The 14,637-nt window shown below is 34.7% G+C and overlaps 1 long non-coding RNA gene across 1 annotated transcript in view; it reads right to left on the reverse strand.

Moving 5' to 3' along the window:
- Positions 1-254: 254 nt before the first annotated feature.
- Positions 255-14,637, reverse strand: part of LOC135318699 (uncharacterized) — a 35,904-nt gene continuing 21,521 nt past the window's right edge. Inside the window, exons 2-4 of the long non-coding RNA XR_010376976.1 lie at positions 3,774-3,844; positions 2,817-2,843; positions 255-272 (exon numbers count right to left, since the gene is read on the reverse strand). This is a non-coding gene — a long non-coding RNA (uncharacterized LOC135318699). The remainder of the gene's footprint in view (positions 273-2,816; positions 2,844-3,773; positions 3,845-14,637) is intronic.

Consider the following 14,637-nt stretch of genomic DNA (forward strand, 5'->3'; position numbering starts at 1 on the left):
GAGGCAGCAGTCCATCTTGGCTGAGGATATTTCAAGGCAAAACAGACCCCAGTAGCTGCTCATGGGAAGTTTGCATTCTTTGTAATTAATTTTTAAACCTTCTAGAGGAGAAAATCCTACCGCTCACCTGGTCCATTTTCCTTCTATGTAGAGGTAACGTCATTAGTACAGCAACGCTGGCCTCTCCTAGGGCTTGCCTCTCTTCTGAGGAGGGGCCGTTTGTCTTGTTGGGGAGGCTCGGGGAAGAAACTGGTCTGGGCACTCATCTCCTCCTGCGCAGACAGTAAAACCACAGTATTGCTCTCCCACAACAAAATGACAGTTTTACACGGAGGCCCTAGAGGAATGATCGGAATCAGTCTAGAGCCACTTTTGACAGTGTGGACAACTTTGTCTAAATCTACTTTCAGTGCTAAGAAGCCTATTGTTTGGCATTTCTACACCACATTCCTCAACTTAGACTTGATCGAAATAGAGGCAGTATTTTGCTCTCCTGCTGTAATTGAAAAGGACAAATCTGACTCCGAGTTAGATCTGCTCCTTTCGTTTTAACCCCATGCTCTGTTTCCTGGGCATAGTCATGCTGGTTCTGCACCTTTTCTAAAAGAATGTTGCCTAGGGCCTGAAATATACAGGGTAGCCATTCTCAAGGCTCTGACCTTTAAGGGTGTAACACTGTTCCATTCATATAAAGATAAAAAGTTGCAGAATAGAAAATAACATTTGTTTTGTTGAAGGTTCACAGGGACACCATGACCTGACCCATGGGGACAGCTGCAAGAACAAAGGATTCCACCAACCAACCACACCCCCTCCCCTTCTTAGTATAAAAGGAGCCTGAATTCTGACTTGGAGAAGATGGTTCTCTAGGATATTAGTCCCCCATGTTCTCAGTATGCTGCCTCTTCAAATAAAGTTGTTATTTCTTGCCCCAACACCTTGTCTCCTGATTGATCGGCCTGTCGTGTGGCGAGCAGAATGTGTTTGGACTCGGTAGCACAGTTGTCAATTTTTTTGTTTATTTGTTAAGTAGTTCTGAGATGAGTAATTTAGGAGAGAGTCAATTATTGGGACCTCTCAAATGCCCCAAATTGTATTCCTCTTCCAATCTCCCCAGAGCAATAGCTTCCTACTATTGGTGCAAATTCTTCTGGTCTGTGGCTGTGTTTTGTTTGTTTGTTTGTTTTTGACTACACTTGCATATAATCATACAAAATTCAGTATTAGTTTATGTATTGTTATCAGTGTTCACATGATACATATTCTATAGCCTGTTTTTAATGAATTTTATTATTAAATTTGTTCATGTTAATCTGTGTCGGCCAGTTTGTCTATAATTATATTATATAATTACATCATTTGAACATTACATACCTTTTTTACCCATTCCCTCTGTGATGGAATCTTTGCTGGCCTGACGACTTTGTTCTAGCTGTACTTCAGGTCTGTGGAGGCACAGCAGAGTCAGCCCTGGGCCTTTGCACCTGCTGCTGCTTCTGCCAGGACTGCCTGCCTCTATTCAGCCCAAGCCCCATCCCCACCTCCAATGCCCATGGCCTGACTAACTCCAACATTTAGCACTCAGCTCAGACATCTCTTCTTTTATGAAGCCTTCCCTAATCTGCATAAGGCCTTGCTTTGCCCAGATTGTAGGGATCCACATTTCAAAAATAAAGCCTGAATTTGAAAGTGTTTTCTAAACTGGATTGAGTTCTATACATAAGTGAAATATTTGTGAGGTTCATTTCGTAAACTCTCTGCTTTAGATCTCAACAAAATTAAAATTAAAAGTACACTTTGTTGGGGGAGGGTATAGCTCAGTGGTAGAGTGTGTGCTTAGCATGCACGAGATCCTTGGTTTAATACACAGTACTTCTGTTGAAAAATAAATTAACAAATAAATTAAAAAACCTAATTACCTCCCCCACCCCTCCAAAAAAAGTACACTTTGCTCTGTTGTTGATAAGTCTGTTTCTCCAATCCCAGCTTAGAAAAGCTGGTTGGTAATGAAGCCAAGTGTGCATCTTATATTCTCTTTTCTACACATCACACTGAATAATTCCTAATTACAATAGAAAAATGCCCCCTGATTTAAAATCTCTCAGCGAGATCAATGCCAGCGGTCACAGAGAAAAGCAAAAAATTAGTCTTTTGTGAATTAGCAAGTAGGCAACATTTTGTTTTAAATAAAGGGCATTGCTTTGCAAAATGTACTTTGTTCCTTTATTGTGATGGCTGTATTCTAGTTTAAATTATTTATAATGATACTTTATACTATATTTTATAGTCTGAGTAATGCGAGTCCTCGCTAAAGCTCTTTGCTATTAAATCTTTGCTAAGAAGCATTCAAGATCACTAGTTCTCTGTGAGGATTTCCAGAATTAGTAAAAGAATTAGTACATTTTTAGAGTGTACTACACATATTAAATTTAGTTCTGAGGAATATAAATCTGTACGCATAGCCCAGGGAAGTTTTGTTTTATTTTATTAATTTTTATTTGGGAAAAAAAGATGTTTTTGTTTCTGATGTACAAGGTGTTTTGTGGGTAACACTCATTAGGGTTAATGGGAGTAAGATGCAAAAATCTCTCCTGCTTTGTGAGAAGTACAGGCCCCATAATGTTTCCAGGAGGAATACTCTGAAACCTTCATAAAACATTTATATCAGTTAGATGGGGAAAAAAAAAAAAGAAAAATCTCCTTTAATAAAACATTTGCCCCTATTACACTATGCTGCCATTAGAATTTTATTTATTCAAGAATCATATGCAATAAATTTTCGTTACATGTACACTTTGCAAAGAATAAGAACGTACCAGCATCCTCATGTTAGAGACGGTCTTCTGCACAACGAAAGTGAAGATTTTGGTAAAAACTTGCATGGTCTCCACTGTCCTGGGTTTATATGTATGCCAGTCTTAGTTTGGGTTTCAAGATCTTTGTTCAAGCTTTAGGTCTCAAATTAGTATGAAAAAAGCACAGAAAGCTTAGCCTTATTTAACTTTCTGAGTGAGGGGTTAGTAAAACTATAAAACTAAAATTTATAATGGGAAACAGTCAATTACAAAAAATATTTTTGCAGAATAACCACACACAATTTATTTTGTGGTATTATCTTTGACAATACATTAAATGTTATAATTTAGCTGGAATTTTAGAAATATGCTAGAATTTTTTAGAGAAATTGTAAAATAATATACCTTTTGAAAAGTCTCTAAATTTAAAAGATATATCAAAATATCACAAAAGAAAAAATGTCTATATATTACTACATGTACATATATGCATAATTTCTTAAATTCTAACAAAATATTATTTCTGGTCAGTTCATGGTAGAGCAGTATACAGTTGGTGTTTATAAATCTTGAGTGAAATACCCATCCTTCTTGAGGAAATGTTAAAATGTCAAACATCTATGTTCTCCACAAGTAAATAACACATTATATGGCTACATTATGACCAGATTATATCTATTAGTTACTGCTGTGCACCATGTAAATCTCTAGAGTCCCCTGGGAAATGAGAAAATCATTTCAGACTTCAATAACTAACAATCAGTTATTGCTCTGGGCAATAATAAAGCTGAATGCAATTACCTAAAGTGAAGTTAGCAGTGTAACAAATGAAATACACATTTTTTTCCCCTCTCTTAAAATAAATGTAGCATCTCACCCCACACTACTGAGTATTATAACAAGTCTTCTAAACAGTGTATTCTCTGCATAGTCTATTTTGAGATTTGAAATATATGTGATTATAAGTTATAAACTTACCTTTTGTGGTATCACTTGGTTGTTGCTCAAATCAGCAACAATAATTACAAACCAAAAACAAACAATAAGATCTACAAAATTGAAAAACATGAAACATTTATTTTATTTAAAAGATTTGCTAGTTTTGTGCCTTTAAAAGTACTGAATTTTTTCAATGACAATGTTAAGACTTTTTCCTACTATTTTATTCATTCAGCAAAATGACTAGAATGAAAAAAGATAATACAATTTTCAGAGTTAGCTATAGTGGGCTTACATATATATAATTTACTATTGAAATAAATATTAAACAGAAAAAAAGTGGTTCACAATAATAGCTAATTTACAATTTTTACTCTTAGAATTTCTTTTTTTCTGTAACATTATTTATTTATCCATAATTGATTTCTAATTCATTATTTGCATATATTTCCTATTTGTCACAACAGAGCGCAATTATACTGAAACAGATTTCCCAGTAGAAAGTTAATCCTGCTGTTCCACATTTTGTTTAACCATTTTTTATGTATAATTGTAGTCTGTGTTTTGGCATAGACCACTCCTGAAACAGTAGATTTTCTGGCAATTTGGCTGTTAGCATATATTTGATGGTGAATATAGCCTTTCATTAGCTCTGTATTCAAATAGCACTGCCAAAGTATTTTTCATGTTCTTTACTCATTTCTGTTTATAATAAATCCTTGGAAGCTTGAAGCTGACATCTGTTTTCTGAAGTAATCCTTTCTCTTTCCTCTGTATGGGCACATACTGACTTATTATTGTAGGGTTGTTTATTATAGTTGGGCTGCTAGCAATTATTATTATTTAAGAAAAATGGATTGTTTTGTGGGGGAAAACATACAGGAAAACTGCAAGAACAATGTTACAAAAGGATGTGTAAAAATTGGCACCTACAAACACTGACAGCGTCTGCTTAACCGCGTATTTATATTCTGTAGTTTTATTGTATGTTGAGTAATTTGAGGTATGCTTGTATTTCATGAACCACACACAGTTTTTGGAAAAAAAAAAGTAGATTTCATGCACCAGAGTAAAATCTTTATTGAATTTGTTTGTCTGAAAACCCTATTTTCACTCTTCTATCTCATTCAGGTTGGCCCCTCTTTCTCTCCCTCCCTCCGTGTCTCCCTTCTGACCGTCTTCATTCTTCCCAATGGCACTTACTGACCACCTACTGCTTTGCAGGCTCTGATGCTGACAGTGCCAGTGCGAACGTCAGTGAGCCGTGGTTCCTAAACAGAAGCAGCTCACCGTCTAACAAGGAAGAGAGATACATAAATGGACAAGGGCATTTTCTTTAAGTTGAGTGAGAGTCAAGCCAAACAATCAGAGTGCTACTAAATATATCCTTATTGAATAAGCATATATGCGTTTTCATTAGGGGTTTTCTGCGTGTGGGATATTGAGGAGACTGCCTCTCTAACCATCATTAAGTGATCAGAAGTTTTTCTGTTAGTGTACCCTGGACAATTTTGAAGAGTTTCAGCAAAGCCTGTTTGGTTGATCCCTCTTGTGTATGATGTTACCTTTCTCAGATACTCCCTTCACATTCCACACACACACACACACACACACACACACACACACACACCCACTACAACAGAGGTTTCCAAATTTAGCAGCAGCAGCAGAATCACCTCGAGGCCTTGGGAACATGCAGCCTTCTGAGCCCCAGCCTCCATTGTTTCTGGTTCAGTGGGTCCAGGGCGAAGCCTGGTTCTTAATAGCTCTCCAGTGATGTTCATACTGCTGATCTGGGTGCCGTACTTTAAGAGCTGCTGCACTATATCATTTAGGAAAATTTTCTATCCTCTGATTGAGAGGGTTCAGTAAAGAAACCAAACCCACCAGCAAAGTGCTCCTGGAGTTCAAGATTTAAGCAAGTACATCACCTTGTTAGCGGATGTCAGATTAATGCTGTTTTGCACTTGGCTCTGGTACCAATGTAGAAATAATGGCAAGCTTTGAAATGTCTCTGAATTTGGGGTTAACATTCAAGAATTAAAAACCAGGAAATTTTTTTTCAATAATTTTTTTCCAGCTTTTCATTTTCCTTAACCATTTCTAAGGGTGAACAAATGGGGTATTGGATATTTACAACCGTAACCAAGTTTTCTCCCCTGAAACCAGTGTGTCTACCTGCAACTGCGACTTCTGCCTCCAGTTAACACATTTATGAAATTCTCACAGGTACACAGAATCTAGGACACTCTGTGTTTCACCTTTCACCAACAAAGATTTTTGTAACTAAGCCCTTGGCTGGATGTTTCTTGGTGCAAAGAAAAGCCGGAATGGGAACCATTTCAATGCAAAAGAAAAAGCTGAAAAAATGTTTGCTCTCTCAACAAAAACCTTGGCTCAAGACTTACATAAGTGTGATCCATCCAATTTCAAGAGTCCAAAATTAGCTCATATTTCCTCCCACCCATTTCTAATTCATATCTCATTCCATTGATTTTTTTTCTTAATTTCTTCCCTTCATAGTCCTATACCAGACATTTGCTGTATAACCTCTCTAGATATTTCTCCAGTTTACATATATTTTCTCTCTGTCCCATCAATTCTCCATCATCCATTTCTATTTTCTGCTCTCAGCATTTGCATATATTTGCTTTTGATATATATGCAGTTTTGAATAGGATAGTGGGAAGAGAATGAGCGTTAGGTTTCGACTAATTTAGCCGTACACACCACTCTTGAATGCTGGAAAGAAACGCCTACTGAGTGCTGTTAAGGCAATCATATTTATTTAGGCAACATTTCAGATGTCCTAGAAGAATGCAGTCTGGCTCATATCTGTCTCTCCTCTCTCTCTCTTTCACACACACACACACACACACACACACACACACACACACACAAGTCTAAATTTTATTGTATTACCAAACTCTTTGTAATTCTAGCTTGTAGCTCCCTGAAGCTAGAGACTTGTCCTTCATTTTATATCCAGCACCTCGGATGCCTGGAACATAGTAGGCACTAAATAAATATTCTTTTTGCGCTTGGATGAACCATACTCATATCTTTATGATTTTGAATCTGATAGTCTTACAAGTCTACAGCCCTCTGCCAAAATTATATCCCCTTTCCCACCTGAGAGATGGATTTCCAATAGTTTCTAGAGACATTTTCATAAATCTTTTCCTAAACTCTGAAATGTTCTTTCTCCCTGCTCTCAGTGCTCCTTGGTCTTCACCTATGAAAGCATATTAGGCTCTCTGGGAAATGATGATTTGTTTGTCTGACTTTACCACTGAAGCATTAGTACCTTGAATTTGCCTTTTTGTTTTTGTAGCTTTATGCCTAAAATAGTAACAGAGTAGGGCCTCTGTAACTATCTTTTGAAATGAATAAAAACTAATAAAATTACTACTTTCTTGTCATTTCTTTTTATTTACCTGATTTATTTAAATGTTTAGAACATTAATACTATAACCAATTAATTTGTTGGGATTAATGAGTCTTATGACATTTCCAGAATTTATTTTATTTTTGTAAGTTTTGTCTTATTGTTGGAAATTTCTAAATACTCTTCCTTGGTCTGTTAGAGCTAGAAAGATGCTCAGAAGTCAAATTCAAATTCTCTACATTTATGGATAAGAAAGCTGGTGCCTGCAGGGGTTAACAGTACTAAACCCAGTTCCTTGACTCCTCATTCATTCTTTCCTTTATTCATTCATTTTCTCACTTATTCATGTATTGATTGATTAATTGATTGACTGATTCATTCATTCATTCACCAAATATATATCTAAGTTCACAATGTGTGGGTATTAAGGTGTCAGTGCCTTTTCTCCAGTGCCCTCATGTCTGCTTACAACATCAAGGAAATATTCTTCAATATTTAACAATCTAAGAGTAAATCACAAACATCAATTTTCACTATTAGTGATTATAATTAATAAATTATGGCTTATTGATTAAGAATAGAAATTGAGCTGCATTTAAGATGATGTGACACTATACACTTTAACAAATTTGACACTATACACTTTAACAAATTACCGAGATACCTGGAGTCTGCTAGCCATCTGAGTTTGATAACATTGGAGCTGCCCTTCCCTTTAACAATCAAATAGTGTCACTCAAAGCCCTGTCCTATGTACTGGGAAGTTCCAGCGAGATCCATGCTTTTGAGAATTTCCCAGAGAACTTATTTCTTTGTTTCCTTGCACAATCTGAATTCCTAGCACTGGTTAGTTTACTGTTCCTGGGTACTGTCTGTGGGCCTCCCCTCTGTTCCTCTAAGCTCAATCATTCTTTAATGCATTAATACCAAAAAGGTAACTACTTGTAACATTTTACTGAAGGTTTGTAGGAAATGAAGGGAAATGACACCATAGCACTGAAAGAAATACGATGTATAATTGACTATTGTTCTTAAAATTATCAAATTACCTTCAACACAGGGAAGTTTCCAATGGACACCAATGTCCGTAGGCCCCATTCTGTATGCATGATTCCCTACCCCCACCTCTGTGGAGGTGACTCTCCCATTTCTCCATTTCTTCCACCAACACTCTTCCCATTGCTCACTAAAGATTTCTGTTAATTTATTTTGAAGATGAATTTAACTCTCAATAGCCACTTCAGACTTAATTCTAGGTCTATCTGTGCAAATCCAAAAAGCCACCTTACTAAGCTTCAAAACAAAAAAATAAAGTCTATTCAAAGTCTGAATCCTTGTAAATTTAATAAGAGTAGAAATTTCCCAGAATTTAGAAAAAGTCAGCATCCAACTTATTTCACTATTTAATATCTAACTACCATCTCAGGCTAATAAATACTCAGTATTGAGGATTCAGAGAAGAATTAATCAATTTTTTTAATTGAAGTATAGTTGATTTACAATGTTGTGACAGTTTCAGGTGCACAGCAAAGTGATTTAGTTATATATATATATGTATAATTTTTCAGAACCTTTTCCATTAATGGTTATTACAAGATATTGAATATAGTTCCCTGTACTACACAGTAGGTCCTTGTTGTTTATCTATTTTATATATAGTAGTGTGTATATATTAATCCCTAGCTCCATAAATTTGTTTTCTGTATCTGCAAGTCCATTTCTGTTTTGTAAATAAGTTCACTTGTATCAATATTTTAGGGTCCACATATAAGTGGTATCATATATTTGTTTTTCTCTGTCTGACTGACTTCACTAAGTGTGACAATCTCTAGGTTTATCCATGTTGTTGCAGATGGCATTATTTCATTCTTTTTATTGCTGAGTAATATTCTATTGTGTAAAATATATATACATATACCACAGTTTCTTTATCAACTCATCTGTTAATAGACATTTAGGTTGCTTCCATGTCTTGCCTATTATAAATAGTGCTGCTATGTACACTGGAGTGTATACGTCTTTTCAAATTAGAGCTTTTGCCTTCTCCATATATATGCCCAGGAGTGGGATTGCTGGGTCATATGGCAACTTTATTTTTAGTTTTTTAAGGAATCACCATACTGTTTTCCACAGTGGCTGCACCAATTTACATTCCCATCAATAGTGTAGAAGGGTTCCCTTTTCTCCACACCCTCTCTAGCATATATCGTTTGTGGACTTTTGAATGATGGCCATTTTCACTGGTGTGAGGTGATACCTCATTGTAGTTTCGATTTGTATTTCTCTAATAATTGGCTATGTTGAGCATCTTTTCATTTGCCAGTTGGTCATTTCTTCTTTAGAGAAATATCTGTTTTGGTCTTCTGCCTGTTTTTTGATTTTTTTTTAATATTGAGCTGTATGCACTGTTTATATATTTTGAAAATTAATCCCCTGTCAGTTGCATCGTTTGCAAATATTTTATCCCATTCTGTAGGTTGTCTTTTCATTTTGTTTATGGTTTCTTTTGCCGTGCAAAAGCTTTTAAGTTTAATTAGATCCCATTTGTTCATTTTTGCTTTTATTTCCATTACTCTAGGAGACAGAGCCAAAAAAATATTGCTGCAATTTATGTCAAAGAGTGTTCTGCCTGTGTTTCCCTCTAGGAGTTTTATAGTATCTGGTCTTAACATTTAGGTCTTATTCCATTTTGAGTTTATTTTTGTATATGGTATTAGAGAATGTTCTGATTTCATTCTAGTCACAGTTTTTGATGTCAAGGTGAAAACAGTCTGCAAGTTCATGTCACTTGCTTGGCGAACCACTTTCTTATAACCATTCACCCCATACACAAGTGGCTACTTGTACACACCAGCACTCTTCCTTTACGTGTTTTTATTATAGCAGCTGTAGCACACAGCACAAGCCTGTCTTGATTTCTCATTCAAGGCAGTAGGCTCAACACATTAATTTACTTTCTCAAACTTATTGAAATAACAAAAAAAATAAATAAATAAAAATGCCATGAGAACATCAGAAAATAATAAAGTGTACAACCAATGGAGCAGAATTTAAAAGAAGTTGAGAATGGAAAACATAACAGGAGGACAAGGTCTAGCACGGTGCATGCTGAAGCTGGGAAGTAAACACTACCTAGATCATGCAAGCCACGTAGACCGTAAGAAGGCATTCAGATTTAGTTTCAAGTACAAGGGACAGTCATTGAAGAATTTTAATCAGGAAAGTGATATGATCTGATTTACATCATTATGAATACACTCAAGGAGGTTATGGGGAAATGGCATTCTGAACTCAAGCCCAGGATGCGCACATTCCCAATTTCCTGTCTCTTCTGAAATGCATGTAACAGGGCAGGTAGTTTGACAGAGCTGGAACAGTGTGGACCTCTTCAAGGGCTCTGCCACAATATTTGGAGCAGAAAAAAAAAAGTAGAATATGTGGTGGGCTGGGGGAAAGGGCACTGAAATTCAGGATATTCCCAAGCCCACAAGGACTGCAAGGGAAGCCATGCAGATGGCCTTGAATAATTTTTATGCCTGAGACCTGGGTATGCACTGAGAGGAAAAAAGATCAGAGAAGCCTCCTTTCAGTGCCTCAACAGAGACCTAAGTGTTGATAAGTTCCACATCACCTGCTCTCAGGAAGCCAATCTGGGTACCTTCTATTACTCAGATTTCTTGTCACATAAATAATCTAGGAAACTCAACCTAGGATTAAATAAAGACATGAGCAAGTGAATGAAAATATTGGTTCTCCTAAAGGAACCAAGAAGAACCTTTAGAATATATGGCCCCTATGAAATAGAATTGCAAGGTACACACCAAACAATGTTCACCAACTTCAACCAAAAAAGAGTAAGAAGTTATTTTAAGTAGAATAAATTGTAACTTAAAATGACTTCCTGCAACAAATGCAAATGATTTCAAAATTAAACAGATATTAGTAGATGAACTGAGGGGTGCAACAAAATAAAATAAATAGTAGAGATAACTTAACATGGAAAGAGTAAAAGTAACTATATTAGTTGTTTCTCTAAATATGAATGGGATGAATTCTGTCTCTTAAAGATAGCAGTTGTCAGCCTGGGAGAAAAACCTGTTTTGTGAGTAATTTTTATAAAACACAATTAAAACAAAGGGATTAATAGGCGGAGGGTATAGCTCAGAGGTAGAGTGTGTGCCTAGCATACACAAGATCCTGTGTTCAATCCCCTGTACCTCCATTAAAATAAATAAATATATATATATGTATATATTTAATTACCTTCCCACAAAGTAAACAACAACAACAACAACAACAACAACAAAGGGATTAAAAAAAGATGAAAACAAAGGAGGGAGCAAATAGATAACAGGGATCTATACACAAAAGGAGAGCAGTCATGTCTGCAAGAGATTCACTTGAGATTCAAAGATACAAACAGGCTGAAAGTGAAAGGATGGGAAAAAAACTTTATTGCTTTAAAAATTCTTTAATATCAATTAAAAAAGATAAAGATAAAGAAACACAAGACTCGTCTTGGTAAATTAAAAGAAACTGGAAATGATATTGAGTATCAACCGTTAAAAAAAGGCATCGCACTCAAATGAGCTTAGATACGCTACATAACCCCTCTTGCTTAGGCTTTCTCATGTGTAGAATGTGCATAATAACGTCTCCTTCATAGGGTTGCTGTGATGATTAACTAAGATCATACACATAAAGTGCTTAGAATTGTCTGTAATGTATCAAGCTTCACATAAATGTTAGTTACTATTGTATTGGGGAAGATACAGTCCCAATGATATTTAAATAATTTGGGCCATAGGAAAAAGATGAAAAATTCTTCTTTGAAATAATTCCTAATTTTGATTATGATAAGCAAGATAGAAAATTACAGACAAAGCTGTAAAATTCTAAGTAGAATATTAGAAAATTGAATCTAGCATATTAAAAATAGTCATACATTATTACAAAATATGGCTTATTTTAGGAAGGCCAGCATGGGCTTAAATCCATAACTGTAATTAATCTCATCAGTGAATTAATCCTTGTGAATATATCAGTCAATGCTAAGAGAATATGATCAAGTTTTGCTACCATTTTTAATTTTTAAAAACTGAAATTGAAAGAAACCGATTAAATATAAAAAGGGATGAGTTCACAACAACAAATAACATTTATTCTAAACAGTGAGAACCTACATTATAAAAGAGAGTGCTTCTTCCGGCTGCCATTATTTTCAGCCTACCTGCAACATTGCCCATGCGCCTCCATGTTTTACTTTTATCATCAACACTTAAAACTGCATAACATACTGTATATTTATTTGGCTTATTTTTCTGGTTTATTATGTGTCATATCAACCTTGAGAATACCCATGAGAACAGAGTTTTTTGTCTGTTCTGTTCTTTGCTGTATCCTCTGAGCCTTGAACAGTACCTAGCATAAGAATTAAGATAAAAGACAAGTTAAATAAATTAAGAATTAAGTAATTTATTCCATTTTGCTTTTGAGGTAGTAACTAATGCAATAAGATAAGGGAAATTGGGTGAAGAAAGACACAATTATTTCTTTGTTTTGATGATTACATACACAAAGGAAACCTAAGGACACAAATTAAAAATTTTAAAACTACTAGAACCAATGAACTGTTTGATAGGAGCTGATTCTTTCTTCCAGGAATTTAAATCTGGACTGGAATGTAAATCTCTACAGTGGCAGATACAACTGGAGTTCAGTCACTCTGCTAATAGTAACCTAAAAACAGTTCACGTGCCTTCTCCTGCCATCTCTGGATCACCTCTAATGCATGTTTCTCAATTCTATAACCCAGCAATAAACTTAATTTTTTTCCAGCTCAAGTTAATCAAAGTCAGTTTTTGTCACTTGATATTAATAATCCTACCTGGTTGCACCACTTGATATAAAAAGTAAAACCTACTGAAACATGCTGTACACCAGAAACTGACACACACTGTAAACTGACTCTACTTCAATTAAAAAAAGTAAAAATTTATTTTTCTGTTTTTCTTTCATTTAAGAACTAAAAATGTAAACATCTTTCTGGCAAGTCTGATCAAAAAAAAAAAAAATACAGAGAAAGCACAAAGAGAAATCATAGGAAAAAAAAAAACCAGGAAAATCATCACAGCAAAAATAGTATCAATGTTAGCACCAAACTGACTGGAATTCTTAGAGAAGTAGATGTTCTGGTTAGTTCTGCTTAGAGAAAATATGAAGTGTATTTTCATTTTATTGTTTCATAAGCAATGTAAAGGGCATAATATATAATTTCTTTGGTGATTATAGTGTTATGTTTCAATCTTACCCCAAGCTGACCAATACTGAATATTACTATATTAATATTTTAATCTGTTCTTACAACCTTAGTTATTGAGGTATTAATACTCTTAACAATATTTCAAGTTCTTTATTAAAGTCACTAAAGCTGTGGCAATCTTCCCACTATTTACTGTTAACATTTTAATTCTGACTTTTTTAATAAACAGGAGGTTTCTTAAAAAAATACTTTTATGTAGTTGAATGTGTCTATATATTCCTTGATGATTTGTTTACTTACCTTTATGCTTACGTGGTTTTGATTATCCAAATACTATGCCATCTTTTGTTCTATTCATAAGTGCTTCTAGGTTTTAGTTTTAAGTTGTAATATACCTGGTATTTATTTTCAGCTTTTGGATGCATTGTAGCTCTAAATGTATTATTTAAAAAATATAAACATATTTTACATACTAATCTTTTCTCTCCTGACATATAATATTACTTTTATCACATAGTAAATTAAATCCTCATGGCTAAAGTGTTTGTTTATGAATTGTCTGTTATTTTTTACTGATTTGTTTGTACATTTTTGCATCTGTAATACATGAATTTTCTTACTTTTTTTATTCATTACTTTTCCTAATATAAGATAGCTTTTGCCTGTCCACTGCCAAAAGTGAATAAATCACTGCTATTGGAATGGAACTAAAATTACAAATTGGGAAAAGGGGGTAGATATTTTTATAATATTTACTTCAACTTGCATTCATCATATAATATTCCAAAGCATAAGAAGTTGAATAAAATACAATCTCTGATTTTGAGAAAATTATGGTCAATAAAATTTGCTACATGTTCAGAAAAGAGTCTTCTGGTGTAATGAGAACACAGAGAACTGATATATAGGCCAAACGGGGAATCTTGGAAAGCTTTTGGGGACAGATGGTGTTTGAGATGACCAATTTATTAAGGGTAAATTTTACCCAAGTAAATGTTGGAGATTAAGTAGAACAATATGAAATAGAATAATTTTAGAGGAGTTAAAGTATTGAACAAATTATAGCACTCGAAAATAAAATGAACTTTATGTTTTCTGGTATGAAAGTAAAAAATAAATGTACCCCATCAATCTAGTTTGTGATTTAAATGCCAGAAAAGGTGGCATGGAATTTAAACATCCATGTACTTAAACAAACACACATGCATTTATTTCTCTCTCCTTCCTTTTGTGACAATAAAGAGAATAAAGAA

This window comes from Camelus dromedarius, chromosome 20 (genome assembly GCF_036321535.1).
Source record: "Camelus dromedarius isolate mCamDro1 chromosome 20, mCamDro1.pat, whole genome shotgun sequence".
NCBI classification, from domain to species: domain Eukaryota; kingdom Metazoa; phylum Chordata; class Mammalia; order Artiodactyla; family Camelidae; genus Camelus; species Camelus dromedarius.